The 18,126-nt window shown below is 44.4% G+C and overlaps 1 protein-coding gene across 5 annotated transcripts in view; it reads right to left on the reverse strand.

Moving 5' to 3' along the window:
• Positions 1–12,352, reverse strand: part of RALGPS2 (Ral GEF with PH domain and SH3 binding motif 2) — a 112,498-nt gene extending 100,146 nt beyond the window's left edge. For 4 of the 5 annotated variants that reach the window (XM_051806384.1, XM_051806366.1, XM_051806375.1 and 1 more), the window contains exon 1: positions 12,151–12,352. The gene's annotated coding sequence lies outside the window, so the exon portion shown is untranslated. Of the gene's footprint in view, positions 1–4,784; positions 5,030–12,150 lie in introns of those variants that run through there. The other variant, XM_051806355.1, reaches the window with a different exon arrangement.
• Between the last annotated feature and the right edge of the window lie 5,774 nt (positions 12,353–18,126).

Genomic DNA, 18,126 nt, shown 5'->3' on the forward strand with positions numbered 1-18,126 from the left:
AGGCAGCCTGTACACAATACAGTTTTGACAGAGATTTGGAGGAGAAAGGGGTTTTGAATGTAAATCAACTGGTTTACAGCAGATGAGGGTATTTCTTCTTAAGGAAGTCATGCCATTTAACGGTTCATTTAACTAAAATGAGAATTACATTCACCTTTGTCCTAATCTTTTGACTGATAAAAAGTAAATCTAGAATGCCAGAATGCAAGCAAGTCCACAGCATGAGATGGCAGGATGTTGCAATTAGGAATATAAACCCCATTATCAAGTGACCACTCACTGATGTTAACTGCATCTTTAAAAAGCTCAGACTGGCACCTTCCAAAAGAATCCCTTATGAACTGCTACTTATGTTGGTACTAATGGCCAAAATCTCTAATCTTTGACTGGAAAATGCTTTGCTTTCTTTTCTAGGATGGCCAAAACCATCACGGTGATTAAGCAGTGCAAAGCTCTGGGAAACCACAATTAGAACTAAAAGCAAAGATCCTCAGACCCTGGAACACCAATCAGGTGAGCTTTTCTGTTCCTGGCAACTTCTGTTAGGACACCTTGCAGCAATTCTGCCCTTAATTTTGCACTACAGAGAGGGGATCTTCTGGCCCAGACTAATCAACAGCACTGGTTTAGTCTTAGCAAAAGCTATTAGTCATTCTGGACAAACCAGTGAAAGCCAATTCTTCACCTCATCTAAATGGAAACACAACACTTCTTTGAGACCCTGCCATGCCCTGTATTGCTGCATTAAGAGTTACAGCTACAAATATAAAAAATAAAATCCAATAAAAATATAAAAACTGAAAATTCAGCTACACAAACAGCTAAGATGAGCATTTTTGCTGTCATGCAAGATTCACCTTGAACAGGAGGAAAAGCATGAAAAAAAAGGCAATGACTAAGACAGAACTGAAAGGAAGAGTTCCTAAGTATTTGGAACGAGCAGCCTAAGTTACAGTTTGGAGAAGGATTTGATCCTGCTTCATCATTATTGACATTACATTGTCCTTGTCCTGGAGGTACATGGAAATCTGTCAATAATAAAATATAAGTGGACACTGCACACCATAGAGGGAGCAGCCTTGCTTGAAGCAACAAAAAAGCCCCAGTGAAGAGAAAGATGTGTTGGAAAACAAGGTGAGGTGGGAGACCTGGACAGGGAACTCAATTAAAAATATATATTTAAACTAAATGAATTAAGATCTTTCAGTACTGTCTCAAAGCCAAGATCAACCATCTCAGTGAATGAAAAGAAACCAAACACAAAGTAGTAACTCCTTTCCCCATTCCACACTACCAGGAAGTGAGTTGCCTCTTACCTGCTGAAAGAATGGCTGAAAAAGTCAATACCTTGGCTACACTTTGAAAACCCTTTAATCTTTTAGTTTCACATTCAGCCTGCCAAGCAGGGGAGGTTCACGCTGGTCGTGCTGTTATTTAAACATAAACGAGAGCCAGCCACATCATAAATAGGGTATTAGTACCTCACTGCTGAAATACTGCTGAAGTCACCAGCCACAACATGGTTAGTGTGTTTTGGCAGGTGATACTTTTGAAACAGCTTTATCACTTAAAAGCAAAGGTATTTTAATGACCTGTACAAATTCATCTTTCACTACCTCCAAGACAACAGAGGAAAAACCACCTCAGCAAAAACAGCCAATGCAACTACCAATTTAAATGGAACATTCATGCAGGGATCTTTCTGACAGAAGGATCTAGTTTTTTCACAAACAGCAGGGTAGGGTTTTCCAGGTGAGTTGTGTGTGGCTGATAAACCCCACAAATCTGGCAAAGCCAGCAAACATCAGGCAGCAGGGCTGCTCCACCAGAGATTGCTGCATAAACCAGCTCCCTCACTGAGGAACGAAGCAAATTCAACATCAATTCACTCTGCTCAACCCAGCCCCATCCCCAAAAGAGAACACAATTCACAAATGGCATCTCCAACCTAGGCAACACCCCTTTTTTCTCTTCCAAGACTTGTTCTCTGATTTTGAGGATTGTTACATTAAAAAAAAATCAGCCTCCTCAGTATTAGAGACAATGCTAATTGTGAATTCCAAAAGACAGCAATTTTCCTCCTGCAAGCAAAGCACTTCTACCAACTTCAGGAGAATCATAAATACAGAAAAAGCCACAAAGAAATAGAGATCAGCAAGTCTAATGATAAGATCACAGAAACACACCCAAGTGCCCTGGGGAAAAAAAGATATCCAATTCCATTAATGACTTGGAATGCAATAGGGAAAGATGACACCACAGAAGGAGACCGGCAACAAAAAGTTCAGTTGCTGAAGCCCATCACTTCTCCTCATCCTCCCTCCCTCACCCCGAGTAAAATCAAGATGATACCAGCGACATTCAGCACCAGGCACGCAGAAATGTGACACCTGAAAGCAACACAGAACTCCAAGGCAGCAAGGGAAACCTGTATTTTCCTGTTCTCTGGAGAGATCTCACCTCTGGTCCACGTCCTTTAACTCCACTACTGCCTCATTCTGTTCTCCAGATTATCATTTCACAGAAAGAGAGGAAGAAAAAGTATGTAAAATCATGGATTTTTTTCCCCTAGGTCCTGAAAATAAGAGCTAGCTTTAAAAAAATAAAATAGATACAGCTGAAATAAAGCTCTAAACTGTTCTGCAATATACCTTTGTTTACAAATGAAAGATTTAACCAAAGTTTTGTGGGTGCAACAGCTCAGCAAGACATCTTTCACATTAGCTACTTGCATTATTAATCAAACAACCTTCCCCTTTTAGCAGTATCACTTAACAGAGGCCAACTAGATTTCTATGTCTAACAGCCTAACACAAACACTGCCCATCTAGGAATTATATCACCATATAGATCTGCACAAGAGATTTCACATTTTTCCAAAGCTATCCTTTATTATAAAAGGCTTTTTGGCCTCAGCAATACCCTTTCAATTAATGTCTTTACTGTCTTACAAGTTGTAAAACTCAGATCAAGAAATACTCTTCAACAAAACCACATCAGCCTCAAATGAACAGCACATATACCTTTCTTTCTCTTAGTCTAAACTTGTTTAAGAATTCATAGCCATTTTGCATATTGGCTGAGTTTCTCTAGGAGCCCTGACATAATATCACTTTAAATACTTTAAAACTTTCTGTTGTACATACAATAATAATTTGGGATCTTGTAAAAGCAAATACAAAGCTACTTTTCCCCCCTCTCTCTCTCCCAGTCATACAGCATTTGTGACCAAAAAGAGAAGGGATTAAAGCAGTTCCAATTGCTGGTCTCTAACAGAATTTTAAACATCTCTCCTTAATAAACCCATGTCCCTGAATACCAGCTTATACACAGCTACAGAAATACTTCTTGGAAGATAAATTAAATTACCTTATCTTAAACATGAACTAGGTCCTAATTGAAGAAGCCTTCCCACCACTAAGAGCCTCAGAAAAGAGTCAAGACTGACTTCTCAGGAGTATCAAAGGCAAGTCACAGCATGAAACACAGTTTAAGTTCTGTCATCACACAGACCCTTATCCACATTAAAAAAAGCCAGCAAGTTAATTAAGTACAAGGGCAAGCCATTACATGCAGACACTGAGGAAGCCACCCACCAGCAGGTCCTAAAGCACTCTATCTGCTGAGCTGCCATTCCTCAAAGGGAAACAAATACTGTACCTCAAAAGTAGGGGTTTTTTTCACTTCATGTTGCTTTAATATGCCTTCAGCTTTAGAAAACACTGCACCTCTGGCACCCATCTCAAGTGAAAACTTACCAAGCTTGCCTTTTTGGTTCATCTCCTCACTACAACTTGGTTAACACCATTTTCCTCTCCAAATTGCTTTAAAACTCTTCCAGGTGGACACTTTGACCACTTGAACAGATATTGGCAGTAAGGCAAAACAAAGTCCACAAATAAAATAATCTTTTGCCATAGGGTACAAAAAATAACCAAAGAATCACAGTTTCATTCTGCAGTTAGGCTTGCTACTGCTACCTCAAATTCATTTGTAAAACACAATGTGTGCTTGCTTAAAGCACCATTAAAATTACCTATTACCATGACTGGAAATGCCACAGACTGGATCAGAAAGAAAGTTACTGGCCACTATTAAAGAGGAGAGCACTTCTGGTGAGGCAAATCACTAAGAATACCAAAATCTACTATCACAGAGTTATCTGGCAAAATCTGCTCACAATAAATCCAAAACAGGCTCAGACTGGGAACAGAAAAACAAATATCCCAAAGGAGGCTTTTAAGAAATGATGTACCCTCACCAGGGCAAACAACAAGCAAAGGGTGGCCAGCCAAGCACTTTTCAAGCAAAAACATTTCTACTACAGAGGAACATTTGCTATTATCCCATCAATAAAATGGAAAACAGTTTCCTAAGAAATCCCACACCTGACACCACCCACGTCCAGCACATTACAAAGTAACAAAAAATAAAGCCTTATGCCTAGGTCATGTTCATCCTCATCCTATCTTAAGGCAGACCTGCAAGGCCCAGGTTACACCTGCCCTAACAAACACCAAGTTTTAGGCTGCCCACTGTCCAGCACATTCCTGGCTCCTGGAAGCACAGGGTCAGTGTGTAGCTGAGCAGAAACCTTGCTAATCCTGTTGGAATTTTGCACCCCGAGCTCCAGAAGAGACCTGCAGATCAATTCAACTGCACTGAAGAACTCGACTCAATAGGTTCTACTCTTACACATTATTCTTTTCCAAAATGCCTGCTGGCATATTTCCATAAAAGTCTGATCAATAATAATAATATCAAAATTCTTTAAAGGTACTTACCAGAGGAGCCTGATGACTAACGCCCAAACAAACTGGTCAGTGTAAAAGCAGGTGACTAATATTCTAAAAATAAAGGAGAGAGCTGCCACTGCTCAGGTGGACTCACCAACAAAGCACATGGGAAAACTGGCTGGTAATCAAGGACAAGGCTGTTGGCAGAGTGGTCTGGCCCTGCCAGCAATAGCAGCACTGTTCAGGTGCCCTTTAACCACACAGAGCAAGTTAATTACGAGCCAGAGTAGGAGAGGAAATACAACAATTATGAGTCATCCACTCACCCATGTGCTTTATCAATACACTTCATGATGTGAACGTTACTAATTAGCGACAGCACAAAGCAGTGATGCAGTAATGGGAGAGAGAGAGGCCCAAAACTTTGGGCCTTTTTATCTTTCACCTATTTAGCACTTCAAACAATTCATGTGCATTTTGAAATCTGAAACATACAGGTAAGAAACTGTGTGATGCTACCAACATCCTAACGCTTCCCAGCTGCTGACTGCAGGTGCTTTTGGAACCCCTAAAATACAGCACAGACTTCTGGGCTTGATCAGCTCTACCACCAAGTTTCCAGTAACACCATCATCTCTCCCAGCTCACCACACCAGCCGACTGTCAAAGATGCAATGACAGGAGAGTTTAGCTCCGTGTGAAAGGAGTTTCCAGAAATGCCACAAGGATCCCAAAGTGCCTCAAATTTTTCAGCATAAAATCTGACACAAAGCTTTTCCCAAGTTCACAAACCTGCAAAGGCAGGTAGGGATTGCAGATGACCAGAAATTAGCACTCCTCAAGCTCAGCTACAACCAGTTCAGGGGTCATCTCATCCCCTTAATCAATTTTAGCACGTTTATGGGAACTCTGATTTTATATTTGCCACCACTAATGCTTTTTTCCATTCCTCTCTCTGCCATGACATTAACACAAGATTTTGTATGGCTAAAGAACAAACAGTTTGGGGGAACTATCAAACTGAAACACAAAGCAAGGAGGGAGGGGGAAAGCTTAATTTCTTAGCTGGGTAAGTTCCCTGATGCAGTTCTCTCTACCAGTATCTCTGCCAAACCAGTGTGAGAAGTGAGCAGTCAATAAATAAGCTGCCCCACTGCATGTGGGGTCACAACCTAACCTAATCACAAACTAATTTAAACTAGTGGAGGACCCCAAAGTTATCAAAAGCAAGTGACAATTATGAGCAATTAGAATATAAAACAAACAACCTGGCAATAAAACAGGTGGACTTTGAAAAAATTTTTCAAAGCACTTATAAATTTGAGTTTTACATGAAACTAAGTCTCAAGTCCACCTGTGCTCACACAGCTCCCCAAATTCAGATGTGAAACTTATAAAGAAAAACATAGTAAATTGAGACCTTCAGCTTTTCACTGGAGGCTTCTGCCTGGCTCTACATTAATCTGAAAAGGATGTATCACAGCAGAAAACGTGCTTTGTACTAGTCCTGTCTGTTCACTTATTAGTCTAAGTACAGTCACTCTGTGACATTACACCACTAATTCTAAATCTAAATGAAAATATAATACCATAGTCTAGACAATTACTCCATATCCTAGGCATATTAATAACGTGATAAAAGGAATCCAATATACAAACTGCATTAAGATCACTTTCTCAGGATCCCTGCCAGTTTTATTTAGCCACCATTATCTAAGAAATACACCTTTAACTTCTGAAAAAGATCAATATCCTTCTTCCTCGGCACAATCAATCTGAGCCCATTTCAATGAGAGCAGATTCATTTGTCTCAAAGATGTCCCTTAATGAATAATGAGGGAGGCACAAATCAAACAGCTTTTAATGCCACACTACTACAGGAATGGTCAGAGCACTGATAGCCAGTCCTGGGTCACTTCAGACCTCACTGATTGCTGCCAACCCCACAGCTCCATTAAAAAGAGGTGACACGCACCTATCCCAAAGCACAAGTGCCACTGAGGTGGCTCCAAAGCCAGCAAAACCTTCTGCATATATTTTGCCTCCAAATCACTTTAACACAGAGTTACAGCAGGAGAGCCAGAGCATCTCCAGCTGCTGCTCTCAAGCCCTGTTAGGAATTCCTTCTCTGAGCACTGCAGCCCTCAGCAGCTGACCGTGGGCACACAGGACAGGAGCGTAAGTGAGGACACTCACGAGCTCCAAGAAATTACTAAATTGGACCAAGCACTTTTTGGCAGAGGAGATCACAGCAAGCTCAACAATCAGACTCCCTCTCTGGCAGTTCTGCTCAGAGCTGGGCATGCTGTTTTCAATTCCTTAACCCACCCAGGCTCTCCTGGTTATATTGCCTTATTGCACCAGGAACCACAGTACGATCTAAACCCAACGGGAGGAAGGGAAGGATGACTTCCAGCCAATCTTTCCAGCTCTGATCAGGTGAGGAGGGCTCAGTCTTCCGGTGAAAGATTTAAAAAACTGATTTTGCTGCTTCAGTATGATTGCTAAGAACAACTAATAAACATGAGTCACCAGAGGGCAGTAACACTTCTACTGAATGGCAAATGCAGTCCTCCAATTAGGGAGGCTGATAATTACATCCACATCATCATGTATATTTTATCTGGATTGAACTTCAGCCAGCTTGTTCCAATCCCTGTTCAAATCTCAACCACATGTTGATGAGGCACTGAGCTACATTAACTGTTGTGGTCACACTTGCAATATATGGGAGAGACTCCCAGTCTCCCCAGACAGACAGAAAAAACAGGGCAGGGAATAAGGACAAGGCCTCCAGGACCTGCAGGGTACACGGCTGCTTGTTCTCCCAGCTTTACCTGAACTGTCATTCCTGTAGTCAGGACTGCAAGACAACCAAGAAAAGGGAAGGAAGAGGGAATCCTGTCCCTAAGGAAAAGTACACATTAAACACGGAGGCTGTAATTGCTCTGCACTAAAAACTTACAGACATGGAAAAAGTTACACTGGCAATAAACTGGGATGGGAAGGACTCTGTGAGCATTCTCAGGGGATCTCCATGGGTTCAAGGAAGACACACTTGTGCCATACAGCTGTCTACAATCCATCTGGAAGCCCATAGGGAGGTTTCAAAAGACAGCTCTGAGTGTACTAGAGCAGCACACCTCAGAACAGTCCAGAGAGCAAACATCAACCTTTTATGCACCTCAGGAGCACCACATTTTAAAATACTTTGTGCTGACTCACTAGATTTCCCAGCATTTTATTTGCTGTACTGTAAGATTGGGCGAACAGCTCCTTTTCCCCAGACAAACTCTGCTATAAAGTGAAACCCAGACAGGGAACAGCCTCCCTCAGCCTCAGGTGGGTTCAATGACCATCAGTTATGCCATTCTGACCTCTGAGTCACAGCAGCAGCTCCAATGTTCACCACACACCAGGCTGCAGAATGTAACCTTCCCTTTTAGGACTTTGGGCCTTCTCCACCTCACAGAGCTCCTCCAGGGCCAGCACTGGGAACCTCTGATACCCCACACCAGCTCCCATTTCGGATGGACCCTTCCTGCTGGGCAGAATCCCAGGTGGGATTCTGACCACCTTGCCCACAAGAAGGACTGCAAAGCCATTTTCCCTGGAATCCTACCAGGCCTTTAAGGATCTTTGTAAAGGAAAAAAAAAGAGTTGCAATCACACATCCACACGTTTCTAGGGGATTAATACACACTTTCAGCAGTCTTTTAGGGTGATTAATTAATGAACAGACAAAACATGAAACCCACAAAGCTTCTGTTCATGCAATAAATATGAGACACACACACTTATAAGATGATTTCTACTGCAGCAGTTCCAGGTATTTAAATATAAAGGTTACTAACAGAAAGGTTCTTGTTATTTTGAAAATGCATTTCTAAGTATCTTTTCTAACAGGGGCTTTAAACCAACACTGAAAACAGAAACATAGCATGCCTTTAATGCCTTATACTTTGACAAAATGCAACCAATTACACTCTCCACCCCTAAAGGACATTTTCAACTCAGCTTTACTTACTGAATGAAAGGAGGAGCCCAAATGACTCAGCTTCAAGCAAATATGAAGGAAAAGATTAACCCCTAATCTCAATGAAAAAAAAATAGTGGAACAAACTGATTAAGATGGAGGTGTGGCTTGTCAATTCAAATCTTCAAATATGCAAAGACACATCAAGCAGAACATTAGGACACCATGACTTCATTACCCTTCTGTACAAACACAGCCAATTTTAAAAATCCAAGTTTACACAACTAGCTGAAGTTAGCCCTGTATCTTCATTCTTGTTCATTAGTGCTGAGCAGCATCAAGATCAATAAAATATCTGCACATGGGTATTTTTAATCTACACAGTGACCAGGCAAGATAAAAGTGCAGGGAAGGAAAAAGATTCCTCCAAAATTCTGCAGAAAAAAAAACCCCAAAAATTCTACAGGAAAAAAAAAAATTCCACAGGAAAAAAAATCAAAAAAACTCCACTGATGAGTAAACAGGACAACCTCATGAAGAGGCTTTTTGAGGGGGGGTTTGTCTCCATTAGACTGAGGAATCAAACATTTCTCATCAAAATCCAGCAACACAAATTCTAAGGTCAAATATTTCCCAAGGGGGCTCACAGGCACCAAGTGACTGCTGCACAGCCTCCCCATCACCTCACAAGTGACTGCCCGTCCCCCACCTCAGCCATGACCCACCAGCATTCCAGTGCAGAACACTCCTCCAGCCCTGCTGATGGGAATATTTAATTCCAGACTAGCTGGAGTGTTCCTTTACATGCAACCCAAACTCCAAATACAGATGTCACCAGAGGGCACCCTCTCAATTCCAGTGACCCAGCTTCAGCCAACTTCTGAGCAGGACTGCAGACAATCCACAGGAGGGATGTGCAGAGGCTCTGCAAAGCAGGAAGAGTTCTGCTTCTGCAAGAGATTGCCTTTAAAATATAAAAAAACCACACCCCACACAAACAAACAAACAAATTTAGTTATATAGCCCAGAAACGTTTAGCAGAGTAACCAGGGGCACTGCTAGAAAAGATCACAAGCAATTACCAACTTCTGTAGGATGTTATTCTGTGGCACTTGATGGTGCCAACTCACTCCAGCTGTTTTGGCATTCAGGTGGATCATATCAGCTTACAAAACCAGGACCCAAGCCAGTTCAGCTCATGCAGAGGTGCCTATGGAAGTCCTCTGCCTCAATTATCATAAATCACCCTACAATAATACATGAAAAAAATGCATCTCTGTTGTCAAGAGAAATTTATGGGAAACAATATATTTTCCTACTCCTCATTGTTCTGTATCTCATGTCAAGAGGGTCAAAAAGTAAACTACTTGCATGAAAATGATACAAAAGTATCAGCAGTGAGTAGTTTTCAACCTTTGGTCCATGCATTATTTCTAATGACCTGCTGAGACCTAATAAAGTTTTAAACCAAACACCTGGTGAGTTGAAGTTCATAAAATGAAATTATGCAGTAAAAAACACAATAGGTCTGTATATCAAAAAGGGTCTCAATCCACTGAATAGCAAGTTAAACCCAATTTGCTTAGAAACAAACACCACTAGAATACAACTAAAATGAAGTCAGCTGCAGAGGCAAGCAGTAATAAGAAAAAAAAAAAAAAGGAAATCATCATCATGCATCCTGTATTTTCCAGTCTTGAGAAAAACTCAGAAGCCATAGACCTATAAAACATGTGATTGCCTGGCTATCCACCTATCCCATTGAAAATAAACAGTTTCCATCTCTTCTAGCTACCTGTCACAGTAAAGCCCCTTAATTTAGCACAGGAAAAAGGATGGAGCAAGAATAAGACCTGTGTAAAGGCACCTTTTGTCAGTATAAGAATCCCTCAAATAGTGTCAGTATAGGGGACTCTCAAGTAGATAAACTCACCCCTGGAACTTCACCAGGCCTGTACTAAACACAGAGAGACTCCAAAGTTACTCCAAACTATTACCTGTCACCACCACTCATCGTGGTTTCAAACACATCTACAGAATTGCTTTTCCAGCATCTGCTGCCAGGACAGGAATAATGCCAAACACTCCTGGTGTCAAACAAACACCATTTATTTGTCCACCCTCTGTCTAACGCAAGGCAACTCGGGGCTCTGAAATTACCCTGGTTTATATAAAAGCAATGCTATGTAGTGTTGATACCTTGCCTACCCACCCTGCCCAGGGCCCTGTCCCCCTTGTCCCCATCCCTGTGTGCTGCTCTGTCCCTCGTGTCCTCATCCCTGTGTGCTGCCCTGAACCTCATGTCCCCATCCCTGTGTGCTGCCCCTTTCCTCCTGTCCCCATCCCTGTGTGCTGCTCTGAACCTCATGTCCCCATCCCTGTGTGCTGCCCTGAACCTCATGTCCCCATCCCTGTGTGCTGCCCCTTTCCTCATGTCCCCATCCCTGTGTGCTGCCCCATCCCTCGTGTCCCCATCCCTGTGTGCTGCCCCGTCCCCCTTGTCCCCATCCCTGTGTGCTGCCCCGTCCCCCTTGTCCCCATCCCTGTGTGCTGCCCCGTCCCTCGTGTCCCCATCCCTGGGTGCTGCCCCGTCCCACGTGTCCCCATCCCTGGGTGCTGCCCCGTCCCTCGTGTCCCCATCCCTGTGTGCTGCTCTATCCCTCTTGTCCCTATCCCTGTGTGCTGCCCCGTCCCTCATGTCCCCATCCCTGTATGCTGCCCCGTCCCTCGTGTCCCCATCCCTGTATGCTGCCCCTTTCCTCCTGTCCCCATCCCTGTGTGCTGCCCTGTCCCCCGTGTCCCCATCCCTGTGCACTGCACTGCCCTGTCCCCCGTGTCATCGTCCCTTTGCCCTGCCCTGCCCCTCGTGTCGCGGTCCCCGGGGCCCATCCCCGGGGCAGGACCGATGGATAGCGGTATCTCACCGCCACAGCCACCGCTCCGCCCGCTCCGCCCCGGCCGCCCTCCGGCCCCCGCAGCAACCCCACCGTCCCCGGGGCTCCGCGGACAGCGCAGGGGGTGTCCCGGCCAAAACCCACCCTCCGGCCGCTCCCGCAGGTGCCGGGGGTGAACATCTTGGCCCGCATCCCTGCGTCCCACACCCAGTGCGGGGGTCCCGGGCACACGCCCTCACACCCCGGCGGGGTCCGGCTCCTTCCCCGCCGCCCCCGAGCGCGGCGCAGGCAGGTGGGCGGCGGAGCCCCGGGGGGGCCGGGACCCTCCCCGGATCTGGGAGGGGACGGAGCGCCTCCAATCCCCTGCCGGCAACAGCCCTGCAGGGCCCGGCGTGCGAGCGGGGGTGAAGCCTCCTTTCCTCCCTCCTCCTCCTCCGAGCAGCCGGACAATGAGCCCCGTGGAGGCGGGCGCCGGCTCCCTCCTCCTCCTCCTCCTCCTCTTCCTCCTCCTCCTCCTCTTCCCCACCGCGGCAGCGCAGCTCACCTGCGATGTGGGGATGGATGGCGGCGGGGCGGGCTCTCGGCGGTGCTGCGGGCGGCTCGGCGGGCTCCGTGCGGGCTCTGTGCCGGCGCCGTTCCGCGGGTGCGGGGCGGCCGCGGCCACCCCCGGCCACTCTCCCTCTCTGTCTCTCACTCACACACACACACGGGGTGGGGGGGCGCCCGCGCCGCCCGCGCATGCGCGCGCAGAGCCCCCCCCCATCCCGCCGCTCCGGGCCCGCCCCCGCCCGGCGCCGCGTGCGGGCTGCGCACGCGCCGCCTCAGCACCGCCCCCCCCACTCCCCTCAGGGACAGTGTTCCCCGATCCCTCCCTCACGGAGGAAACGCGGGATGGGGCGCGTTAAGAAAAGACGTGCGGGGTCGCCGAGTGCGACCTGTGACCCAACGCCACTTTGTCAAGGATACCCGTGGCACCGAGTGCCACGCCCAGTCTTTCCTTAAACACCTCCCAGGGACGGTGACTCCGCCGCCGTCCCTGGGCAGCCCGTTCCAGTGTCTAAGCACGGAATCCCAGAATTGTTAGGGTGGGAAGGGGGCTCTGGAGATCACCCAGTCCGACCCTCCTGCCAAGGCAGGGTCACCTAGAACAGGTGACACAGGAACGCGTCCAGGTGGGTTTGGAATGTCTCCAGAGAGGGACACTCCACACCCTCCCTGGGCAGCTGTCCCAGGGCTCTACCACCCTCAGTGTAAAGAAGTTCATTTACACTTACATTTTCACTCTTTCTGTGAAGAAATTGCTCCTGATGTCCAACCTAAGCCTCCCCTGGTGGAGCTTAAGGCTCTGTCCTCTTGTCCCGTCGCTTGTTCCCTGGGAGCAGAGCCCCCCCTGTGAGGGAGCTGCAGGGAGTGAGAAGGTCCCCCCGAGCCTCCTTTGCTCCAGGCTGAGCCCCCCCAGCTCCCTCAGCCGCTCCTCGTCAGACCTGTGCTCCAGCCCCTTCCCAGCTCCGCTGCGGGGGGAATCGAGGCATGGAAAGGCAAACAGCTCTCCGTGAAGCACCGCTCCCTTTAGGAGAGACAACGGGGACAAGGAAAGGGACTGGCCCCAAAATAAAGACTATTACATTACTAAGAACTCCGTCCTGAAGGGACGCGGCGCAATGAATCTCAAGACTTTTCTCTGCTCCCATGGTCGTTAGGGAAATGATCAGCCTACAAGGGGAAAACAAGGCCATCAAGGTGTTTGCATCATTTCTGGAGGGAAAGCCCTCAGAAAACCACAAGGTTTTGCAAGAATTGCCCTAAAGTTGCCAGAGTTGGCAGTGCTGCTGCCATGGAGATGGGACTTGGCATCGCCACCTTCCCATCCGCACCCTCCCGTCAGGCAGGCTCCATCTCCAGCGAATTATTGCAATAATTAATAGCTACCATTTACAGACATTCAGAATGCTTTGAAAGCAATACCTAATGTCATTAAGCTGTGAACTGACTTATTTTCATCCTATCACAGAGTTACAATAGTCATTCCTTCCTTCACAGCTGTGGGAGATGGACTTAGTAATTTGTATACCTGGTAACCCATTGCTGCCATCCAGTCTAAGGCCACCTGCTCTGTGGTTTTGAGGAAATATAGAGCCACCTGCTATGCATAGTGCCTGGTTTTTAATAGATTTGCAGACTGGTGAGACTATAGGTACCAGGAGCCAGATTAAACAAGTCCAGCAGGCTGGAAAGACGGTACCAGCTTTTAAATCCATGACAGGAAAATAAGGCAGGAAGGATTTGAGAAACTACAGGCACAAGTGTGACAATAAAGCAGAAAAGCATTACTTTTAGGTACAGTGCCATTTCCCCAATTTTAATAAAGCTTGTGCCTAGAAAGAGAACATTGTTTCCACTTGTTTTTTTACCATGGTAATCTAGTGTCAAACTCATTCTGAACCAGGATAAGCAAAAGGAAAATAAAATGCCAAATGCCATCCTGCTATAAGGTTTTCAACAGGTGAGTCAGTGGATGGAAAGGATGTTTCACCAGATTTGGAAACACAACAATTTGTAACAAAAAAATAAGAAAATTAATTATAGAATCATAGAATTGCTAAGGTTGGGAAAGAGCTCTAAGATCATTGAGGAATAAGAGAAAAAAAAAAGTAGTAAAAACAGCTCAGAAGGGGGAAGCAATGGGAATTATTTTTGTAAGGTATTTTTCTTCACTACAGCAGAAGACAACCCATCTCGTAAAACAAGCTTCTCAGCATTACTTAAGGGGTGTATATATGGCTTAGGTGACAAATTTTCCAGACATTTTACAATTCTCTCACTAAGTGCTTCCAGAAAAACTGCATAGTGGTTTGTGAGGAAAAAGCAATGTCATGGACCAAAAAGTAACAGAGATTGAACAGGAGAATGTGTAGTCATTCATAATCATGGTGAAAAACCAAAAGAGTAGGGTGTTTTTAGTTTTGCTGTAAATACCCTTAAAATAATCTAGAAAAAAGGTTGTACAGAAGGAGACAACATTTGTAGGGGACACAAAATTACTCACAATTGTGATGTGAATTGGGAAGATACTTGGAGTGACCCAACTGAGTAGGAAGAAAATATAGTGACATTCAATACTGACAAATAGTCATCAGTACAATACACAGGACAGTGGAGGAAAGAATTCCTGGTAGACACTGCAGAGGGGTCTAAAACAAAGGCAATAGTTTAGGAAATGCACAGACATCCTAGGCAGTGCTTCACTAGAAATCTCTCCTCAGTATATGAACACAGCCACGCATGCAACATGTCAAGAGATCAAATGGAGAAAACTGAGAAATATTGGCTGTTTTGGCATCATTTCATAGGAGAAAGTTTTAAAGAATGAGTGGGGAGGAGAACATACATTAGACTGTGAAACCAAAATGCCCAATCCCACTCCAGTTTTACACTAGAGCCCCATGTTTAGTTGCTTTTCACCTATGATTCCAAAATGTTTTCCAAGAAACCACCTTCCAATACTCAGTTGCCAACTCTACACACATAGCTGATGTTCCTTATTATTTTATAGACATGGATTTCCCCAATTATACTAAATATTCCACTTAAAACACATTATTAGTTGTATGTTGCAGCTGTGCTGTTAAATATTCAAATCACAGGAAGCACCAACAAGAGAGGAAATGACTAGATGAAAATATGTGGCAAAACAGTTGGCTATCATGAAGAAAGCTGCTGTCAAAAGTAACAGGAAACTGCTGCCCCTTGTGACTGGCAGCCTGGGAGGGTGCAGAGGGCCAACCCTGAGCCAACACAGTCACGGGAACGGCTCCAAATGAAGGTGGCTGAAAAATCTTCCAGCCCACAGCACATCACATTTGCCATCACCACTTACACCTGAGAGAACAAATTTAGAAATGGTATTAGTCTGGCCAGCCTGCAGGATTCTTCCGAATAATTATTTACTCTGGTATTTTTTGGACATACTTATGCCACATTTTGTCAGCAGTGATTATTTCTAAAATTCACTGCCCAACGAGCTGCATCTCTCTGCAAGAGTGTAACTCGTTCACCACACATAACCCCCTCAGACTACAGAGGATGTGACATTTCCCTTGGAAAGCAACAGCTTGCAACTTCAACATTCTCTACCAACGGAGAGGAGGGAATTGATCCATATATTTTTAATTTCACAGATGAAAACCATTTTTCCATTAGGCAACACCAAACATGGATGCTGCCATAACAACCTGTGATATGTTTGCAGGGGCAGCTGTAATGAAATGTTGAGATTGCAAGCCAGGGCACTTGCTGTTGTGAATTTGAAGACTATAAAAATGCCAGCAGACTGCACTTTATTGTACTCTTTCATTGACAGAAGGTAGCATAAGCATTTTGGCATGAAACATTTCTCATGTAAGTTACTTTAATGTAATCAACTTTGCCTGCGTGGATTATAATCCAAATTATTCTACCCATTTTAAGAAAAAAAGAGAAATAGTGCTTTATTATGACTGGACATATCATGCTGCATACAAATCTCTGGGATTAAAACTATATATTAATATAAAATCAAATTAATTTCTTTGCCTTTCAGCTAAGCTTCCTGAGTATAGTATTAAAGATAATTTTTAATCTTGTTTTGGTAACAAATGATTTGAAAGACTAGAGCTTACATTTTGGCACCTAGTTAGCACTTCATTAATTACTAATTGCTTGGCACTAAGTAAAGTTCTTTCACTGTATGAATCTAGAAACAGTTATTATCATAAAAAGTCATTAGTTAAAATCAGTTTGATATGAGATGTCCCAACTGCAAATCTGCTAAGGTATATAGTTCCCTAAAGAATGAAGATATCGTAGAAAATATTTTATTTATATAACCTGTAAGTGCTATTTTCTATTCTTGCTCTTTGACTAAGTTATTCCATGAGCCTGACTGCACTTAATTCACACAGTACATCAGGGTGAGAAATGCTAAAGAAATGTAAAATGTTGCTAAATTTACTTGTCAATTTATGAGAAGAAAACTGTATGATTTTCTGTCAAAACTGTGCATCATTTCTCAAGATTGCAGCACAGCTGTGGTACCTGCCACCCTAATTCTGTTATTTCCTGATTTTGGAGTGCTTACCTACACAGGTCTGACTTTATAAATGCAGTGCAATTAAAATTAATGGTGCAATTAATATCCACGTTCTAGTAAGGTGCGTAGTCTGTGACATTTACACTTACGTATTCCTACTTTTTTGATTCTCTGTAGTGTCCCTGCCTTCGTTACGGGGGAAAATAGGAGTCAGAACTGGAAAAATATAACATTGCTGTAACTACCATCTTCTTCCCCTTTCCTTTTGGAGGATGTTTATGCTTAATATATAATAAACGTATATTAGCTTCTTCCCCTTAATCAAGAGGATGAGCTTCCTCCTTCAATCAAAATGGAACTTTCAGTTGGTTCAGTTAAACTTGAAACTAAGCATAAGAAGTATTTTAGTGGATAAAAAATGTCTGCACCAGAGAAATCTGGTTCAAACAGGCACTGACACCCTACTTGTTTAGAGTTTACAGGTGGAGGAGGAAAAGGTTACCAAGAGTGCTGTGCTGAAGAGTGGAAGGATGTTTCACAGCCCCTCTCACTCACTCTGTTCAACTGATGTGCTAACATTTGCTCCCCGAGGTGTTCTGATTAACACTAGAACACTTCCCAAGGTTTACACCTCTGCTTGTTCCTCAGTTCCAGCAAGAATGAAGGGATGAGTTGGAATTATAACATTATAGCAGTCCCAACTGGCTCGGGGAATTTCTTAATATTCTTAAGATCATGACTTTAAAAAGAGTGTATCCAAGCAGGAGCTTCTGAATTCACCCAAGTATACGTGTAAATACATGTTTTTACATGTAAAATGAGTGCACACACACACACACACACATATGCTTTAAGAGGACGTCCTCTTTACAGCTGCAAAACAGCGTTTCCCCAAGGTCAACAAAGGCTCTCCCACACGCCTCAGCCCCGAGGAAGCCGCACACAGATAACACGGTATTTCCTCACTGTCTCTCACGCAACCTACGGATTTTTCCACAGGAAGAGAAGGCTGTTCTTTACTGTGCTGCCTTCCCACGCCCCAGATGCAGGGAAGTCAGGAACGTGCTTTATGTTAGAGCCGTTTGCGACACGGACGCTGCGAGAGCGCCGGGGAGGGAGCCAGAGGCAAAGCAGGGATTGGCAGCACAGGGGCTGAATGCAGATGTCCTTCTCTGCTTCCCCGCTGCATCGCAGGAGACAGAACATCACTAGAGACGTTACTTGTAAACTGCTCAAAAAGAACCAAACACCATTTTTTATGTTGTATAAATATCCATCTACACGTTTTCCATAAAGAGCGGAGATGCTGGGATGCCTACATGATTTATGCACAGTATGGAATCAGCACAAACACGATGATTTACAACAGGTTTTAATGACCATCTGAAGGGGAAAAATCCCAAATATGGACAACAGCAACTGTTAATTGAAACTAGCAATATTTCATCTATG

Source organism: Manacus candei, unplaced genomic scaffold (genome assembly GCF_025592945.1).
Source record: "Manacus candei isolate 608988 ecotype Guabito, Panama unplaced genomic scaffold, ASM2559294v1 h1tg000005l, whole genome shotgun sequence".
NCBI classification, from domain to species: Eukaryota; Metazoa; Chordata; class Aves; order Passeriformes; family Pipridae; genus Manacus; species Manacus candei.